Genomic DNA, 6,434 nt, shown 5'->3' on the forward strand with positions numbered 1-6,434 from the left:
GCATTTACGGATTATCTCCCCCAGCAAAAGTGTTCAGAACACCCCTCTCCACCTCATGCAGACGTGGCCCCTGAGGATGCCGTGGGCTGGGATAAATATATGTATGGGCAGTGTGTTATGTTTGACGGATGGGACACTCACCTGTAGCACTGGCTGGCGCCTGTAAAAATGAAACAAATGGAGAAAGAAATAGAGATGCAGCCAAGACCCATGGGTAGTTCGTGCTTCTATCAGCTCCACAGAGCCCTTGCCACACTGAATCAGGCTCCCAGCACCTGTCTGTCACCAACTGCCCACTTGTACCCCTGAAGAAGTGTCTCCAGTGCTGTGGATTCATTTATAGCCCATACAGCAGGAGCTGGCTTGTGTGGACACAGTGTCTCCTTCACAGGCCACTGACAGGTGTCAGATTTACTAGCTACTAGCCAGGGGTGTTTATGGTTGGGAGGAATGTTCGCTCCAAGCATGTGATGAATTTACAGCGTGCCAGCAAGTGGCTTTATTTCCAGCCCCTCTGTCAATGAATTCATCAAGACATGCAAAGTGACATCTGCAGCCCTTGGAAGTGGGTTTTTGAGGCGCATGTGTGTGTGGGTGGGGGGTTGTCAGAGCCAGCTGGAGGCATGTTAGCGTGAAAAGGACATTGCAAAAATCCTGCTTAACTGCCGTCTCTGCCGTTCCCAGGAGGGCCCAAGCAGTGCGGTTTTAAGTAACGCAAGGATTTCAGTCCAGCCCTTTCCTCTCGAATGGGCTTTTGGAGCTGGCATTTCTGGGAGCTGGTTTGAATTAGGTGAAATTAGCGAAGCAGGGCAAAGAACACTTTTATCCAGCTTACGCCATATTCACTAGCGTTCCCTTTTACAAGAACCTGGGATTTCCCCCTCCCCCTGAAGACCCTCCCCACTCAGAGGGAGACCTTTGGCCGAATTAGAAATCACACAAATCATGTTTTTGTTTTTGCTTTTTTTCGGTGAATTCCTCACTGCAGAGGCCTGCTTGTTTGTGGAGAGGAGAATGGGCACCACTCAAAACAGAACTGGTCTTTTAGCTAGAAAATCCATCTGCCTATGGACCATAACATATGTCAAGCAAAGAAAATGCAACTATAAATCTGTATGTAAGGCCTGATCCATAGCCCATTGAAGTCAAAGGAAAGACCCAAATCAGGTCCTTAAAGGAGGGACTGTCACCAGGTGAAACTGAGGCATAAGCCGGAGCAGCAGTGAGAACTGATGGCTCTGTGCTGTGATACGCCTTGTGGAGGGGCTGGGTAAGCTGCCTCAGGCCTGTGTAGGAATACAGGGGATAATGTTTGTTCTGTAACACTGGCACTCTGGAGAGGGCGGCTCCTGTGATTATCTCTTTAATGCGACTGGCAAGGTTGGATTTGCGCTCCCTCCAGACAACACCCTCGTGCAGTGGAGCCCAGCACCTCTGCTCTGAGGCTCCATGGAATGGACCCTGCCCCAAGTGTCCCTGGGATGCGGGGAACAGGGGGCAGGCAGCCTCTCTCACTGCTCTTGCAAGCTGGGCAGAGATCACATGCCGTGTATGGAGCATGAGCAGCACAACCAGGCCGGAGTGAATGTGCAGCTGGCTTCCCGATGCCGAGGCAAATGTGAGCTTCTCAGGACTCCTCTCTGCTGGTCTCAGCCTAAACCCGTGGTTCTCCACCAGGGGTACGGGACTCTCCGGCACATCTCCCTCTCTTCCTGGCATCCCTGGCCCCAGAGGTGGGTCCCTGCTCTGACCAGGGCATCGCTGAATTGGCAGGACCGTGGCTTTATGTCGCAGCTGAATGGCACCTCCTCCAGCAGTGCAGCGCCCCGTGAGGACTCCCTCCAAGGGGGGAGTGTCCCCCTGGGAGCTCCGCCACCCCTTTCTCTGGAGCACAGCACCCCCTAGCTATACACTGTGGCATGGGGTCAACACCCCCATCCCACTCTCTGCAGCACAGCACCTCTTAGCCCCGCACTGCGGTATTGGTGCTACTATGGACTGAAGGGATAGTTCCCTCCCCACCCTGAGCCCACCCTGCTCCCTGCAGGGCAGTGCCGCCTAGTGCTGCAGTGAGTCATTTACCTCCCTCTGGGCTTTCACGCCTTCATTTTCTCTTTCCTTCATTTTCTTGTTGTACTTACCGTTATGTTTCTCTCTCTCTCTCTGCACCTCCTTCTTTGTCTTGCTCACCTTCTTCCCTTTCCAGTTTCAGCGCTTCTCCTTTTGCATCGGTCTCCTCTCGGGCTGGTTGGTGTGCTGGAGCCCAACCGCTGAGAAGCCAGCCTGCTCTGACTGCCCGGCCTGCGTGCAAGGAGCACCGCTCCGCTCTGCAGCGGGATCTCTCCAATACGTCTCCCTCCAGGAAGAAGCCGAAAATTAATATCCTGTCCTGGAAAAAGAGGATTAGAGATTATCAGCCATTGCAAAATTACACTGCGGCGTGGAGCTGGGATCAAAGGCAGGTAAATGCCCACGCTGCATTTCTGAATGGGGAAGTCACCTTGGATGAGCCTGGCCCGTCTCAGGTTACCCAGTGTCCACCACTGACAAGGAGAACAAGCAGGTGTCTCCTCCCCACCTGATGCTCATGCCAAGGGGCCGGGTGCCCTCAATGGGCAGGACTTCACAGGGACCCCTCAGGGGCAGGACTGGTGCTGTCACTGCACTGGCCTTGGAGAAGCAGGGCTGCCCTCCCCCCTGGGCCTCCTGGAAGACTGTGAGACCTCGGCTTCCCTCAAGGGGTCCCTGGAGTGACACTGAGAGAGGCAGGATGGAGCAGTGCTTAGACCTGGGTTCAATTCCTAACTCTGCCAAAGACTCCCCCTGGGACCTTGGGGTCCCTGGGCCTCAGTTCCCTGCCCACAGAATGGGGCTAAAAGAGCCCTGTCCTTCTGTGACAAACTGGGACTGTTCTTAATGTTTGCTCTGAACACTGTGTTGGTGCCTCAGTGTCCCCTAGGCAGTTCTTAAATATCTTGGTGGTGGGATAAGGGTGTGTGATTGCTACACAGGAAGGGGCCAATGCCCCTAAATGCCGGGCACTCTGCCTCCTAGCAACTGATGGCCTGGGTCCCTCCTCTGCAAAGGTCCCAGCTGAAAGTGTTGGAGACAAAGGGATCAGGTGACCTCCTGGCCCGGGAAAGGAGCTGAGCAGAGAGGAGGGGCTGGAGGGAGGTTAGTCTGGAGCTGCCTGGGGACAAGGAGTGAAGTGCAGACCTAGGGGTCTGGCTCACTGCCCCCCAGAATGGACCCGGCCGAGGGGTCTGGTTCGCTGTATCTACAAGCTCTGTTTTAGACTCTGTTCCTGTCATCGAATAAACCTCTGTTTTGCTGGCTGAGAGTCACGTCTGACTGCAAAGTGGGGGTGCAGAACCCTGTGGCTTCCCCAGGACCCCGCCTGGGTGGGCTCGCTGTGGGAAGCCCACGGAGGGGCAGAGGATGCTGAATGCTCCAAGGAGAGACCCAGGAGGTGAAGACGTGTGAGCTTCTTGCCCTGAACAAGTCTGCTCCAAGGGAGAGGAGGCTCCCCAAAGTCCTGACTGGCTTAGTGGGGAGCAGTTCCAGAGCATCGCCCGGGGACTCCGTGACACCTTCCTCACGGGGGGCTGCAAGGGTAAACACGACCAAGACTGTGTGATGCACAGAGGGGCCATTTGAGTAGCAAGGGGCGCAGCTGACAGCCGGGTGCCCTGCTATTCCCCGGCTGAGGGAGCCCTGGTGCTGCACAGGTGGCCTAAGCAAACTGGAGAGCCCTAGGGGAATCCTAGATTGAGGAGCATGGGCTGGGCAGTCCATTGCTTTGCCAGCCCACCCTGTGTAGGTGTGAAATTGCTCACACATTGAGATCACTTCACCCATCAATGATTATGCAGCCACCTCTTCGGTGAGACTAGGAAGCTGTTTATCAGCAACACTAGGCAAAAATGAAGATCCGTCAAAGGAGGAGCTGAGAAAGGTGCAACAAATCTGCTAAAATAATAAACTCGCCGGGTCCAGCAATCTGAAATGAAATAGAAATACATCCGAGGCGATAACAGACTTCAGGCACCAACTGTCCCCAGTGGGACCTTAACAGAATTTCCCACGCTGGCTGCATTTGGGCATGTCCCTGCCTGCACCCCAATCTGAGCTTCCAAATGCGAACGTCCAGTTGAGCCCCTGGTGTTTGAAGACTGGGCCCTGAATGAGGCTGTTTGTGTGCACCCATCAACCCAGGCCTCCGAAAGCAGCAACGCTTGTTGGGATCAGTCAGCGCAGAAGGAGACAGGCCAGTGATGGAATAGCGTGTTGGTGCAAGGAGGTGATCTGTCTGTTTAACGGTTCGCAGTGTTTGCACGGTTTGGGGGATGCTACGTAGCAGGTAGTGTGAGCTGCAACAGGCCCATCTTTCGTCCCCATTGTTCTATCACATGTCCCGCTCCAAAGGGAGCAATGGGGAGAGATTCAGGCTGGGTTCGTTTGTCGTTATGAATTAAGATATTTATGAACAGCTGCCTCTGCATAGGCAGCTCCCACCTGGCTCCGTGCTGGAAAGGAGGCCTTGGAAACGTTAGGTGATTGCAGATTTTCCATTCATATGTCTATAGAAGGCGATACAGCTGCCAAAATAAACACGACCCTTCCCTTTCCCAAAATGTCCTCCAGGAATTGTAAAGGATGCTGGGGAAAGAACTCCAGCCAGGATCCCATACGCTTTCTTTGGGAGGTGGTGGGGGAGATGCATACAAACCCGCCCCCCAAAGCTGAGTGAAGCACGCCTTCTGAACATGATTTTCTGACAAGTGCCGAAGGAACTGGGAGCCTGAGCTCTCCTTGTGCGGACCCGCCACAGAAAAACAACCACAGCAAAGCGCTTTCTAGCCACTGAGTAATGTGAACTTTCCCCCCAGCAGACTTACAGCTGCTCTGCTCCCTGCTGGGATTCACTCTTTGCCGGGAGCAAGTCACCGTGGTTAGAGGCTCTGCTGCCCTAGTGGTGTGTTAGGATGGGGGACTGGGAAATCAAGCTCCTTTCAGGAGGGCTGCAGCATCTGAGGGGGACAGGAGGGCCCAGACTGCAGTCCTGAGGTCTGTGACAGACATATGGCTCTCCAGAGCAGGACAGAAGGGGGCCTTTCATCTCCTTAGTAAGAAGATGTGTAGTCTAGTGACCACAGCAGAAGGGCTGGGAGTCTGGACTCCTGGGTTGTATTCACAGCTCCAAGAGGGAGTGGGGTCTAGTGGGTCGGGTTGGGTTGGGCTGGGGGGGCACAGCTGGGAGTCAGGACTGTGGTTTCTGTTCCCAGCTCCGAGATGGTCTAGTGGCTAAGGCAGTGGGATGCAGAAGACTTGCTGCCTGTCCTTAAGCAAGTTTATTCTGTGCCTCAGCTCCCCTCTGGAAAATGGGGGTGATCCTTCCTGGCAGCAGTGGGGTTGGCAGGATAAAACCCACTAACGATGGTGAGACAATCGCATGCTGCAGTGATGAAGGGCAGGTGAGTGCTTACAGAGAGAGGAGCTCCGGTAGTCTGGCAGCTCTCCAAGGGCCCCCTGTATGGACAGGCCCAGCTCTCTGGCTGACAGGCAGAATCCCCTCTGGATCTCACACCTTCCCTAGCACGTGCTATTTCACCTTCTCCCTGCCATGATGTGACACTCTTGATTTATTTCCCTTAATAAATGCAGAGAAAAATAACACTCTTGCTCTCAGGAATGCCAGATTTCAAGGCGCTCTGGTGTAAATACATCCCCTATCCCCACCATTGCTACAGCTTCCTACTAGCCACTTTGTACTGCAGCCAGAGAAGAATTTCAGACCTTGGTCCAGATGCTCAGCTGGTGTAAATTGGCACAGCTCCACTGCAATCAACAGAGAGAGCTCCACCAATTCCCAACAGCTGTGGAGCCAGGGCAGAGCTTTTAAAGCCAGAAGGAACCATAACACCCAGCTAGTCTGACCTCCTGCCTAGCCCAACCCAGGGAACTCCACACAGTTCCTGCCAGGGAGGGAATTACTCTTTCCTCCTGTGTGAGGGACGTGAATAAGCGCTAACTTGCAGCTGAACCAGAGTGAATCTTCTAAGATGGTTCTCTGGGCTCAAGTCAGCGGCTCCAAGCGCAGGAGAATCCACCACAGCCCCGGTAAGCTGTTCCAGGCCCTTGCGGCCCCAAAAGTTCCTTCTTGTTTGGTGACAATGCAAGTGACTTGTGGTCACCATTTGCACCGGGAAGCCATTTCCAGTCACGAAGTATTAAGTTGTTTGCTAGCTGAGCAATGGGACTTTGGCTCTTAAATCATTGAGACGCTTTTAAAAATGTTTCTCCCTCAGAACTTTCCGAGGTGTGTGTGACGTGAAGTGATTCTCTCCACACATGCCCAGCTGCTGCCCCTCCATCCCCGCCAGTTCTCTGCCTGTGGGGGGTGATCGTCTGGGCTTCCTTGGGCTGGGATCCTG

The sequence above is a fragment of the Chelonoidis abingdonii genome, chromosome 25 (assembly GCF_003597395.2).
Source record: "Chelonoidis abingdonii isolate Lonesome George chromosome 25, CheloAbing_2.0, whole genome shotgun sequence".
In the NCBI taxonomy this organism is placed as follows: domain Eukaryota; kingdom Metazoa; phylum Chordata; order Testudines; family Testudinidae; genus Chelonoidis; species Chelonoidis abingdonii.